This window comes from Choloepus didactylus, chromosome 5 (assembly GCF_015220235.1).
Source record: "Choloepus didactylus isolate mChoDid1 chromosome 5, mChoDid1.pri, whole genome shotgun sequence".
In the NCBI taxonomy this organism is placed as follows: Eukaryota; Metazoa; Chordata; class Mammalia; order Pilosa; family Megalonychidae; genus Choloepus; species Choloepus didactylus.
The window spans coordinates 39,769,625-39,784,608 of NC_051311.1; the positions used below are offsets into that span (position 1 = coordinate 39,769,625).

Consider the following 14,984-nt stretch of genomic DNA (forward strand, 5'->3'; position numbering starts at 1 on the left):
CTGGGGGAAAACCTAAGATGGCGGCTAGGTAAAACAGGGCAAAAAAACACCTCCATGAAAAATACTAGATAAAAACCAGAAAGTGACCCTGAACACCACTTCCAGAGTAGCAACAGCCAGACAAGGTCTGCTAAATCTACAGGGACCATGCATTTGGTGAAACCAGGAGTATGCATTATGAAACGAGTGAGTGAGTCGGCTGAAAGTCCCTCGGCCATGCTGCGGTGTGGGGAAACAGTGGGTTGGCATTTGGAGACAGACTAGTTCTTTAAAAAAAAAAAAAAAAAAAAGCCCGGGAGCAGCTGCAGATACAACAGGAGCAAGCCGGGTTAACGCCTCGCTGTCTGGTGTGGAAGATATCCCTACCCACACACACTGCTGATTGTTTCAGGCCCAGGGGAGCAAAGGGGAGCCAAAAGGAGAAAAAAAATGCACGACTTGCAGCCATCTCCCCGGCAGGCAGGGGCACAGAGCACAGAGCCGCACCAAGGAACCCAGTGCGACAGGGAGTCTTTCCTGCAGCACCGCGCACACGCCACAATATTCACCATGGACAGTGGCCTTTAATACACCCATGGCTGATTGTCCTGGAGCTGGGAGGGCGGAGCTGTGCAGAAAGGGGGAAGTTAACGAGTCCCATTCAACCATCTTTGAAGAGGGCTGGGAACGCCCCTGCACAGTCCGGCATCCCAGGGCTTCCCTGGACTCTGGCACACACTTGTGACGTGGCACGGCCCTCCCTCCCTCAGCAGAGGTCCTGGAAGAGCACAGCAGGGAAGGGGGAACCACTTGGAAATCCCAGGGAACCTACGCCAATACAAAGGACCTCTGGGTCAGCGGCAGAAAACAGCCTTAAATCTCTGAGAACACCTGGGAAGTTTGATTATTAAAGCTGCGCTTCCTCCCTAACCGCTCAGACACATGCCCCTCATTCAGGGCGGACAGCACCGACAACACACCTAAATTAAGTGCCCCAGTTGGACCCCACAAGAATCAGATCCCCACACACCACAAAGACAAAGCTGGGGAGAACTGACTTGAGGGGAATAGGTGCCTCGCGGACACCATCTGCTGGTTAGTCAGAGAAAGTGTATGCCACCAAGCTGCAATTCTGACAAATTAAAGATCAAGTAAAGCAAATGCCAAGAGGCCAAGAACAACAGAAAATTTTAAAGCATATGATAAAACCAGACGATATGGAGAACCCAAACCCAAACATCCAAATCAAAAGCTCAGAAGACACATAGTACTTGGCGTAATTAATCAAAGAACTACAGACAGGCAATGAGAGCAAGGCACAGGATATAAAGGACATGAAGAAGAGCATGGCACAGGATATAAAAGACATAAAGAAGACCCTAGAAGAGAATAAAGAAGATATTGCAAGAGTAAATAAAAAAACAGAAAACCTTATGGAAATTAAAGAAACTGTAAGCCAAATTAAAAAGACTCTGGATACTCAAAATACAAGATTAGAGGAAGCTGAACAACAACTCAGCCTCCCTGAGGACCACAGAACAGAAAATAAAAGAACGAAAGAATGGAGAAAAAATCGAAATGGATCTCAGGGATACGATAGATAAAATAAAACATCCAAATTTAAGACTCATTTTCGTCTCAGAAGGGGAAGAGAAGGGTAAAGGTCTAGAAAGAGTATTCAAAGAAATTGTTGGGGAAAACTTCCCAAACCTTCTACACAATATAAATACACAAAGCATAAATGCCCAGTGAACTCCAAATAGAATAAGTCCAAATAAACCCACTGCAAGACATATTCTGATCAGACTCTCAAATACTGAAGAGAAGGAGCAAGTTCTGAAAGCAGCAAGAGAAAAGCAATTCACCACATACAAAGGTAACAACATAAGACTAGGTTGTGACTACTCAGCAGCCACTATGGAGGTGAGAAGGCAGTGGCATGACATATTTAAAATTCTGAGAGAGAAAAATTTCCAACCAAGAATACTTTATCCAGCAAAACTCTCCTTCAAATTTGAGGGAGAGCTTAAATTTTTGACAAACAAATGCTGAGAGATTTTGCTAATAAAAGACCTGCCCTACTTCAGATACTAAAGGGAGCCCTACTGACAAAGAAACAAAGAAAGGAGAGAGAGATATAGAGAATTTTAAGAGACATATATAGAATATTACATCCCAGGTCACCGGGACACACATTCTTCTCTAGTGATCATGGATCTTTCTCCAGAATGGACCATATGCTGGGACATAAAAACAGGCCTCAATAAAATAAAATTAAAAAAAAATGAATTTGTTCAAAGCACATTCTCTGACCACAGTGTAATACAAATAGAAGTTAATAACCATCAGAGACTTGGAAAATTTCCAAATACCTGGAGGATAAAAATGAGGGGGAGATGAAAACATTCATGGATAATCAAAAGCTGAGGGACTTCATCACCAGTAGATCAGTCCTATAAGAAATGCTAAAGGGAACTGAGCAGGCTGAAAGGAAGGGACACTAAACAATTGACTGAAACTACATGAAGAAATAAATATTTCCAGTAAAGATCACATGGTAAATATAAATACCAATACTACTGTATTTTTGACTTATAGCTCCACTATTTACTTCCTACAGGATCTAAAATACATAAACTATAATGATAAATCAGTGGTTTTGGACTCAATGTAAAATATGTAATTTTTGACAAGAACTACATAAAGGTGGGGGAATGATGGAGTGTAGGAACATACTTTATGTGTCATATGGAAGTTAAGTTGGTATCAAAGAAAAACAAGATTGTTATAGATTTAAGATGTTAAATTTAAGCCCCACGGTAAACACAAAGAAAGTATCAGAGAATATGACCATAGAGATGAAAAGTAGAGTAGGGGTTCTGAGAAGTGGGGGAAGGGGCAATGGGGAGTTAAGAAATGAGAGTAGGGTTTCTGTTTGGGATGAAGGGAAACTTCTAGAAATAGATGGTGGGAAGGTGATAGCATTGCAACATTCTAAATGTGATTAATCCCACTAATGGAATGCTAGGGAGGGGGTGGAATGGGAAGATTTAGGCTATATATATGGTTCCACAATTGAAAAGAAAAAAAAAAAGAGACACTCTAAATAGATGACAATTAAATGCCAAGGATGATCCTGGATGGGATCTGAGGATGGAGGAGAAGAGGCTCAAAGGGACACAGATGGGACATAAGGAAAAAAAAAAGGAAATACAGAATGTAAGCTTTATATCAATGTTGAATTTCTTGAACTTCTTAGCTGCACTTAATGAGATTGCATAAAAGAATGTTCTTGTCCATGGGAAAGGTATATGTGAATTATATTGTTTGTTCAAAGATATGTGCAGCTTGCTCTCATATGTTTAGAGGATAGAGCAATAGATGATGGATGATAGATAAGGAGGGAGGGAAGAAGGGAGGGAGGGAGAGAAGGAGGGAAAGAAAGAAACGGTGGTGTGACAGGATGTTAAAGGTGGTGGATCGGGGTACTGGGGGAGGGGGGTCGGGGTATGATGGAGTTCTATGTGTGGGGTTTGTACTGTTTTTGCAACTGTTCCTGAAAGATTGAATTTATTTCAAAAATAAAATTCATTAAAAAAAAAAGAAGTCTTACCTGGATTATTATTTTGAGAGGAATTCATAAGTAGCTTTTCTCCTTTATGCTCAGAAATCAGTTGCCTACTGCTGTGTATACAAAAATTGGATAATATTACTATATTAATGCTGATATGAAGAACATTTATCCTATACATTAAATGATTCTCAAAAGATTCAGATCATGTCAGAGCTAAGAATTCAGAACTTTAATTATCCCATATACTTCAAATACATGCTTTGCAAATTTTTATTAAGCATTTAATTAAAAAAGAAGAAAAAAATAAAAATACGGTGAAGTGGTCCTGAATTGAGGGCAGTAAATTAGCTGGAGTTAGTGGGACACAGTGGAACTTTTCCTACACTCAGCAGCAGTCCTAGCTCTGTAACACAAACTATTTGTCCTTAGACAAGTCCCTGCTCTGCAGCTCAATGTTTTCCTCTACAAAACAGGGATATTACTGTTCCACTTCACCAAGTGTTATGAGGATTTAATGGGCTTATATACAAAACACTGCTCACAGACATAGTGAAGCAACACAATAATCTGTCTTGAACTTTATTGCTGAAACTATTTTGGAACATCAACTAAAACCCAATGTGGATTTCTCATAAGTATAAACATACAAATATTGCAGTTTTTGGAAAATGTTATTAAGACCTAATATTGGATATTAGCTGCTCTATTCTTTGTGGTTTTTAATTTCAGAGCATCTTAGCTACTCTATAACTTGCAACTAAATATACTTATATTATAAATATACTACCTCATTAAATTCAATAACATAATTGGCCCCTATTATTGTAGTTAATTACACCCAGGGCAGAAAACTAATAGAGGTCAAGACCTGGCTTGGATTACTAGTCTTTATTTACCAACTCAAAGCCAATCTTTATTAGAACAATGCTTAATTTCCATGTTCATCTCCAGTTGTCCCGGATGATGTAACCCTTCTTTAATACATGAATACTGATGTGTCATGGAGGAGACTCAGCTCTCCTAATTCTAACTAACCTATCACAGATTCAGGGAATTCTGCCAAATGGCCGCCTTATGAGGCAGAATTTGAAAATTATGCCAGCTTTGAAAAGTTGAGGTGAAGATGCAAGTCCTTGGGAGATTTTCATTACTATGGGAACCAGATCACTTGAGGCACTGACCTTAATTATGGAATCTAAGGGAAGTTGGCACCCACTACTACTCTGGGGAAGGATGATATTGGACTTTCAACAGCCTAAGAAAAGGTTCTCCACAGGACTAAAGGGGCTTAGGGGTAACAGATTTGGCAGCAAAGATGAAAGGAAACTCTGATCTCTTCCTGCAGGATTATGTGAACTTCTCTGGCAATCAGAAGTGTTCCCACTAATATCTGCTGGCAGAAAAGGCAAACTAGGGCCTCAAAGGGTAATTCACCCTGATGATCTGGGCTCCACACAATGTACTGAGGGGAGAGGAATGGGAATATCAGTCTGCTTACTAAGTATGCAGTTAAAACTGGAAGGCCCAGCAGCCAGGGCAGGGTGCTGGTGCTCAGGAAGCAATGGCTGAGCATATAAGCACATGTGAACTGAAAAAAAGTTGGAACTCTGAAGACTCATGGTGGCCACCACTGAAGACTATGAGGGGCCTGGATCAGCAAAGGCATCCTTGTAGGAAAGGTCAATCATGACCAAACTATAGGACCAGCAACATGCAGCAACAGAAGCAATGGAAACACTAGAATGTCCTTCTTTCCTCCACTTGACTTGTGAAAGAAGATTGTCTTTTTTGGACTTAGTAAATCCCACTGGGTTCTTGGAAAATTCAAGGGGGTGGGGATAGACAATAGCCCCAAGGGGAAATATAGGATTTTCTGCAAACCTGGACATTTCAAGAAGCAAATATTTAAGTAGAAAAATCAAAGATGTGACCCTATTTGTACCCCATGCATAAAGGTTATACTTGGAATGAAATAGATAAAGTTAGGAGCACTAAGAATAAAGGTCTTAAAAATCCTGAGCCTTACCTCTTCCCATCAAGAATGCAGCATTCACTGCCTGTTCTAACTTGTCCACACTTTGAATGTACTTTGCCTCTTACGTAGTTTCTGGCTGCTGACGTGAACTAACTCATAGCCATTCTTAGACATCCTGAACAAAACTATAAAATCTGCCTCACCAATTTTATTCATAACAGTTATGATTATCTTAAACCTCACAGTTTAGTGATAAATAGGAAATAATATAAACACTTACATATTAAAACCATTAATAAGAACATATTCTTCTGCAGTCCATCCATGGAAATCTTAAGAAAAGACATCAACACCTTTCTGAAGAAGACGACTTACTATACTTGGTGATTCAAGTATCAGTGAAAGGAGTATACAGTGAAAGGAGTATACAGTGAGTATACTGAGTATACACTGAGTATACACTGAGTATACAGTGAAAGTGAGTATACACTGAGTATACACTGAGTATACAGTGAAAGGAGTATAAAAAAACTATAGAGGCAAATCATAAAACAAACAGAACATATCAAAATTCCCAGAGAAGGAACTGAGGAAAGGAAGCTTTCTCTTGGGTGTGAAACAACTGCACAAACAGTGCAATCTTAAAAACCATACCACAAACTTCTGAGAAGATGACAGAATAGGGGGTTGCAGGCCTCACTCCTCTTCCAAAAATAGCTAGTGAACAGGCAAAAACTGTCCAAAACAACTGCTCTGAGGCTCTGGAGACCAGGGGTGTACTTCACAGCACCCGGGGAAGAGCAGGACAGAGAGACCAAGAAACTGTGGTGAAAAACTGTGAGTAACGTGCTAGGCTGTGGCCCCTTGCACCCATCTCCCACCATTGAGGTGAGCAGCTTCAGATGAACCTGGTCCTTCCCTGGTGGGCTGCTGCAGAAGAGAGGGAAACCTGGCCCAGTATCCAGCTATTGACTGGGCCCTGCTGCTTTAGCCCATCCTGAACAGGCATGGCAGGGCCATTGTATCAACCCACATGAGAGACGAGCCACCAGAGGGCTAAGAATACCCTGCCTTCTTAGGGCTGTGGGGGATATGTTGCCAAAGAACACCGTCTGCTGGACAGGCCAGGAAAGCACAGAATAAGGGAGTGGAAAAAAAGGCCTTTTGGAGGCTTACCTAACTCTCTCCCCAGGTCCCTTTGAACAGGTCTGAGCCCCCAGTGTGGGTCCCTAGCCCTGTTTTGGCTCAGAAATACTAACGAGCTAAGGGTCACAGAACACTGTTAACACAAACCCTATCAACAAAAAGACAAGACAGAGAAACCAACTTTCAGAATAATCTGGACAAGATAATCAGATGGCCAGATATCAGCAAAAAAATTAGAAGCCATATGAAGAAACGGAAAGATATGGACCAGTCAAAGGAACAAATTAAAAAGTCGGAGGAACTACAGAATTTGGAACAACTAACCAAACATGTTCATACAAATCTCCTAAACCAATTCAAGGAGGAGAAGGAAAATAAGGCAAAATAGATCATGGATATTAAGAAGATACTGGGTGGAGTGATGTCATCAACGAAGCAACATAAACAGCTACTGGAAACTCCTCTCCAGAAAAAAAGGGTAATTTTGAATTGCTTGAAACTCTGGAGGAGGATATAGACTGGAAAAGGACCCTGCAGATGGCTTCTGTCTGAAACCAAAGGAAGAGATGTTTATTTGGTGCAAAACCTATTTTTCTGTAGTACGCTATATAATTTAACTTGTATGGTAAATTTACTCAAAAACCGTAATTAATGGAACTTTGACAAAGGAGTGCGACTTTTTTGGTTTGTACAGGTTACCATGGAGCCCTGATGCAACCCAGAGTAATCTGGACAGAGATAAAAAGTATTTGCAAAGCCCCCTTGAGGGACTGGTTTAAAATGTGGAAATATTAAACTCCCCCAGCTGGGGAATTCCTAATATTCTTGCAAGCATTGGGCACCACCAGCTTAGTAGACCAAGACTACAAAGTGACTGAGAAAGACTTCTGGAGGAAAAGGGGGAAGAGAAATGAAACAAAATATACTTTCAGTGGCTGAGAGATTTCAAGTAGAGTTGAGAGGTCATTCTGGAGGTAACTCTTATGCATTTTATGTATATATATATATTTCAGTTTTTAATTTACTAGAATAGTTAGAAGCAAATATCTCAAACTGTTGAACTGCAATCCAATATCCTTGATTCTTGAAGGTGAGTGTAGAACTTTATAACTTATATGGTGTTACCCTGTGATTGTGAAAACCTTGTGGCTCACACTCCCTCTACCCAGTGTATGGACAAATGAATAGATAAATGGGGACAAAAAGTAAATGAATAATACAGGGAAGTAGTTTTGGGTGTTCTTTTTACTTTTATTTGTATTCTCATTTTTATTTTCTGGAGTAATTAAAATGTTCAAAAATTGTGGTGAGGAATGCACAACTATATGATGATACTGTGAACAACTGTTTTACACATTGGATGATTGTACAGTATGTGAATATATTTCTATAAAAAATAAATTAATTAAAAAAAGAGCAGATTGGGGCTGGCAGAGGAAGGAATCAGCGAAGTTGAAGACAAAATACTTGAAATAAGTCAAGCTAAAGAGCAGGAAAAAAAAAAGAAAAAAAACATCAAAGGGAAAAAGCACATGATCATATCGATTGATACAGAAAAGGCGTTCGACAAAATCCAGCAAGCATTCTTTCTTGATAAAAGCACTCCAAAGGTGGGAATAGAAGGAAACTTCCTCAGTATGATAAAGGGCATATATGAAAAACCCACAGTTAACATCGTACTCAACAGTGAGAGACCGAAAGCTTTCCCTCCAAGATCGAGAACACGACAAAAACTCCCAATGTCACCACTGTTATTCAACATTGAGCTTGAAGTTCCAGCCAGAGTAATCAGACAAGAAGTAGAAGAAATAAAAGGCATCCAAATTGGATAGGAAGAAGTAAAACTTTCACTATTTGCAGATGACATAATCCTATATTTGGAAAGTTCCCCAAAAAATCCATAACAAAGCTTCTAGAGCTAACAGACAAACAAACTAGCAGGATGACAAGATCAACACACAAAAATCAGTAGTTTTTCTATACACTAGTAATGAGCAATCTGAGGAGAAAATCCATTTACAAAAAAAAAAAAAAATCTATTTACAACAGTAATTAAAGGAATCAAATTTCTAGGAATAAATTCAAACAAGGATATAAAGGACCTGTAGTCAAAAAATTACAAAGCATTGCTAAAAAAATCAAAGATCTAAATAAATAGAAGAACATTCCATGTTCATGGATTGGAAAACTAAGTATCATTAAGATGTCAATTCTACCCAAATTGATTTACAGAGTCAACACAATCCCAATCAAAACTCCAACAGCGTCCTCTGAAGAAATGGAAAGGTCAATTATCAAACTTATTTGGAAGGGTAAGGGGCCTTGAGTATTCAAAAACATCTTGAAAAAGAAAAACAAAGTTGGAGGAATCACACTTCCGGACTTTAAAGCATATTACAAAGCTACAGTGGTCAAAATAGCACAGTACTGGCATAAAGACAGACATATTAATATCAATGGAACCAAACTGTGAGTTCAGAATTGGACCCACACATTTAAGGCCAATTCATTTTTGACAAGACTGCCAAGTCTCCTCAACTGGGACAAAACAGTCTCTTTAACAAATGGGCCAACAAAAAGAACACCCCTATCTCACACCTTACACAAAAATTAACTCAAAATGGATCAAAGTCCTAAATATAAGAGTCAGGATCACAAAACTCCTATAACAAAATGTAGGAAAGCATCTTCAAGATCTTGTAGTAGGTTGTGGTTTCTTAGACTTGACACCCAAAGCAGAAGCAACAAACGAAGAAAATAAGATAAGTGGGACCACATCAAAATTGAAGACTTTTGTGCTTCAAAAGACTGTCACAAAAATGTGAAAAGGCAACCTACTCAGTGGGGAAATATTTGGAAAGTACGTATCTGATAAGGGTTTAACATCTGGAATATATGAAGATATCCTACAACTAAACAAGAAAAAGACAAACAACCCAATTTAAAAATGGGCAACAGACTTGAATGGACATTTTTCCAAAGATAAAATGGCTAAAAAATGCTAAACATCACTGGCTATGAGGAAAATGCAAATCAAAAACAGAATGAGATGTCACTTCATATCTAGTAGAATGACAGCTATCAAACAGAAAACCACAAATGCTGGAGAGGCTATGGAGAAAAAGGAACATTTATTCACTGCTTGCTGGAATGTAAAATGGTAAACCCACTGTGGCAGACACTTCAGTGGTTCCTCAGCAAGCTAAGTATAGAACTGCCATATGATCCCCCAATCCTGCTACTACTAGACAGATACTCAGAAGAACTGAAAGCCAGGACATGAACAGACATTTGCATACCAATGTTCAAAGTGCATTATTCACAATTGCCAAAAGATGGAAACAACCCAAGTGTCCATCAACTGATGCATGGATAAAAAAATGTGATATATATCTATGATGAAATATTACTCAGCAGTAAGAAGGAATGAAATCCTGATGCATGTGATAACATGGATAAACCCTGAGGGTATTATGTTGAGTGAAAGAAGCCAGATATAAAAGGATAAATATTGTATGATATCATCAATACGACCTAAATATAATGAGCAAACTCATGGAGTTAATATCTAGAATACAGGTTATCAGAAGATAGTGAGGGTAGAAAATGGGGAGCTGAGGCTTAATTTGTGCAGAATTTTTAACCAGGTTGACTGAAAATCTTTGGAAATGAATAGAGGTGATGGTAGCACATTATGGTGAGTATAATTAACAGTGCTGAACAGTGTGTGTGACTGGTTGAAAGGAGGTATTTAGGATCGTGTATATCACTAGAAGGAAAGCTGGAGAATAAAACATGGAACAATATAAGTGAACTCGGTTGTAGATGATGAACATGGTTAATAGTACAAACGTAAGATGTTCTTCCATGAACTAGAACAAATGTTACTATTAAAAAGTGTTGATAATAGGGCTGAATATGGGAAAACATACACCTGATGCAAGCTACAGACCATAGATAACAATAATATTTTAATATCGTCCATCAATTGTAACAAAAGTACCACACTAGCTAGGTGTCAATAATAGGGAGGTATAAAAGATAGGCGGTTTTTCTTTTTGGAGCAATGAAAATGTTCTAATATTGATTAGTGATGAAAGCACAAGGACTCTGTGGTTATACTGAGAGCCACTGATTACACTGGCGCCAGACCCCAGGAGAAGTTCGCTGTCCCAGGCACTTATCATCTTCAGAGGGAAGGAGCAGAGCTTCTAGGTTTGATGGCCTCTTGGGGGCAGCCCCTGGGAAGATAAACTATTGGGGGACATCTCTCGGGTGACAGCCTCACAGGAGATGGCCTCTCGGTGGACAGCTTCTCAGGTGACAACCTCTCAGGGGACCGGCCATCGGCGGACATACGGGCCCAGGCTGCATCCCGGCTCCCCCGCCCCCTCCCGCCGGCCCATCCTCACCCGCCACGCGGCCCCCATCACCTGTTCATCTTGTCCTTATCGTTCACGCCGTTTTTCCCCAGCAACAGGATGTGCTGCACTTTGGCCACTTTGCCGCGGCTGGCGGCCCTGTGGATCTCGCCGAGGTCCGGGACCCGCCGTCCCTGTTCGGGCTACCGGTGCTCGGCGACGGATCGCTCTTCCTAGTCCCGAAGCCGAAAATCCCCTTCATCGCTAACGGAGGGCTCCGGAGACACCTCACCTGTCCCTCAGCTTTTCGCCGTCCTCGAACCCAGAACCAGGGCTAGAGGGGACCCCTCACAGATCACCCACAGCAAACTTCCAATTTCGGGAACCTCTCAGCCCAGAATAACTATTGCAAACCGACGCCGCGCAAGAGAAGTGCGCGTGCGCGTCTCCAAAGCTCCCATCACTGCGCCTGCGCACGCGTCCGTCTCCCTCGGATGACCGTTGCGCGTGCGCAAAGACTCGGCGCCGCCAATGAAGACGACCTTCTGGGGGTCGCCGGGTTGCCTTCAGGAGTCGCAGGGGAAGGGCCGAATGGGCGGGGGGTGGTTGCCAGAGGAAGACTCACCAATGTAGAAAAGTAAACCCAAAAGGAGCAAAATAAAGCTTAATAAATTAAAGTATATTTTTAAAAAATTGGATTTACAGCTACTCTACATGAAGAGCTTTAAATATTAAATATAATCCCTTACAATCATACATGCAATAATTACAATATAAAATACATTTCACATATTCTATAATTTTAAGTACTTCAGTCTGAATTGCCCCAAATAATACCAGTCTTTCTAATTTAAATTAATTCCACATGGTTTACACTTTGATATCTAACCTATACAGCTACTCCTCGTTAAGAGCTGTCGCTGTGCATTTATTTGACAGATTAAATTTCCTAGAGTTCTTTAGAAGTTCCTTTTTTTCTGAGAATATTCCAGAGATATTCTATATTTCTAACATATATAGTCAATAAGAATTACATTTATTGATCACTGATAAAAGTAGGCATTGTACAAAGCACTTATGTATACAACAATTAACTTATCTAATTTTCACAATTATGTAAAATAGAGATTCAAAAATATATGAAAGTGCAGGATTTCCCCCATGTCTTTCGTGTTCTTCTAATTAGTGTTTTTCCACTAAACCACCATTATTTTTCTAGTATAAATACAAAAATACAAAAGAAACTTCATATTTTAACAGACTAATGGTAAGGTAAAATTTATAGAGCTCTTCTTAGAAAATCATAAGATTATTTGCTGCTCAGTAACTTTTATTTCATTTTCATGATGTTTGAAACAGTCATAAATATGAAAGATAAAAAAATAAACTGAACTATCTACTAAGAATAAAATATTTGTCAATAAATTATCATTAAATATATATTATGGCATTTCATTGTTTTCAAAAAGCTCCTAGTACTGAATTAGGACATGACTTGGAGCAAATTGTTACTTTTCTCAAGAGTCAGGAGAATGATATTCAAAATATGGCTTCTAGCTATACTTTGACTCACTTTATCTATGGGTAGAACTGCTAAACCAACCTCTCCTTTAATATATATCACTGCCAAAAAGAATAACATTTGTTAGTAGCAACAGCTTTTTTTTTTTAATCTTCATTTTATTGAGATATATTCACATACCACGCAGTCATACAAAACAAATCGTACATTCGATTGTTCACAGTACCATTACATAGTTGTACATTCATCACCTAAATTAATCCCTGACACCTTCATTAGCACACACACAAAAATAATAAGCATAATAATTAAAGTGAAAAAGAGCAATTGAAGTAAAAAAGAACACTGGGTACCTTTGTCTGTTTGTTTGTTTCCTTCCCCTATTTTCCTACTCATCCATCCATAAACTAGACAAAGTGGAGTATGGTCCTTATGGTTTTCCCAATCCCATTGTCACCCCTCATAAGCTACATTTTTATACAATTGTCTTTGAGATTCATGGGTTCTGGGTTATATTTTGATAGTTTCAGGTATCCACCACCAGCTACCCCAATTCTTTAGAACCTAAAAAGGGTTGTCTAAATTGTGCGTAAGAGTGCCCACCAGAGTGACCTCTCGGCTCCTTTTGGAATCTCTCTGCCACTGAAGCTTATTTCATTTCCTTTCACATCCCCCTTTTGGTCAAGAAGATGTTCTCCATCCCACGATGCCAGGTCTACATTCCTCCCCGGGAGTCATATTCCACGTTGCCAGGGAGATTCACTCCCCTGGGTGTCTGATCCCACGTAGGGGGTAGGGCAGTGATTTCACTTTTCGAGTAGGCTTAGCCAGAGAGAGAGGGCCACATCTGAGCAACAAAGAGGCATTCGGGAGGAGGCTCTTAGGCACAATTATAGGGAGGCCTAGCCTCTCCTTTGCAGCAACAGTCTTCCCAAGAGTAAAACCTATGGTAGAGGGCTCAACGCATCAAACCACCAGTTCCCTATGTCTGTGGTCATGTTAGCAACCATGGAGGTGGGGTAGGCCAATACCCCTGCATTCTCCACAGGCTCCTCAAGGGGGCACTACATATTTTTTTCCTTGTTTGTTTGTTTGTTTTTTTAACCTTTTTTTCCTTTTTAAATCAACTGTATGGAAAAACAAAAATTAAAAAAACAAAAACAAAAACAAAAAAGAAAAACATACAATAAAAGAGCATTTCAAAGAGACCATAGCAAGGGAGTAAGAAAAAGACAACTAACCTAAGATAACTGCTTTACTTCCCACCTGTTCCTACTTTACCCCAAGAAAGTTACCTAATATAGCAACATTTCTGTGAACTTGCTCCTACTATATCCATCAGAAATTAACAGACCATAGTCGTTCCTGGGCATCCCCAGAACGTTAAATAGCATATCTGTTCTTCTTGGATTACTGTTCCCCCTTCCTTAATTGCTCTCTATTGCTAGTTCCCCTACATTCTACATTAGAAACCATTCGTTTTACATTTTTCAAAGTTCACATTAGTGGTAGCATATAATGTTTGTCTTTTTGTGCCTGGCTTATTTCGCTCAGCATTATGTCTTCAAGGTACATCCATGTTGTCATATGTTTCACGAGGTCGTTCCTTCTTATTGCCGTGTAGTATTCCATCGTGTGTATATATACCACATTTTATTTATCCACTCATCTGTTGAAGGACATTTGGGTTGTTTCCATCTCTTGGCAATTGTGAATAATGCTGCCATGAACACTGGCGTGCAGATATCTGTTCGTGTCACTGCTTTCCGAACTTCCGGGTATATACCGAGAAGTGCAATCGCTGGATCGAATGGTAACTCTATATCTAGTTTTCTAAGGAACTGCCAAACTGACTTCCAGAGTGGCTGAACCATTATACAGTCCCACCAACAATGAATAAGAGTTCCAATTTCTCCACATCCCCTCCAGCATTTGTATTTTCCTGTTTGTTTAATGACAGCCACTCTAATAGGTGTTAGATGGTATCTCATTGTGGTCTTAATTTGCATCTCTCTAATAGCTAGTGAAGATGAACATTTTTTCATGTGTTTCTTGGACATTTCTATTTCCTCTTCAGAGAACTGTCTTTTCATATCTTTTGCCCATTTTATAATTGGGCCAACTGTACTATTGTCATTGAGTTGTAGGATTTCTTTATATATGCAAGATATCAGTCTTTTGTAAGATACATGGTTTCCAAAAATTTTTTCCCATTGAGTTGGCTGCCTCTTTACCTTTTTGAGGAATTCCTTTGAGGTGCAGAAACTTCTAAGCTTGAGGAGTTCCCATTTATCTATTTTCTCTTTTGTTGCTTGTGCTTTGGGTGTAAAGTCTAGGAACTGGCCGCCTAATACAAGGTCTTGAAGATGTTTTCCTACATTATCTTCTAGGAGTTTTATGGTACTTTCTTTTATATTGAGATCTTTG

At 39.6% G+C, this 14,984-nt stretch overlaps 1 pseudogene; it reads right to left on the reverse strand.

Annotated features, from left to right (window-relative positions):
* LOC119535244 overlaps positions 1-11,445 on the reverse strand; it is a 74,455-nt pseudogene extending 63,010 nt beyond the window's left edge.
* Between the last annotated feature and the right edge of the window lie 3,539 nt (positions 11,446-14,984).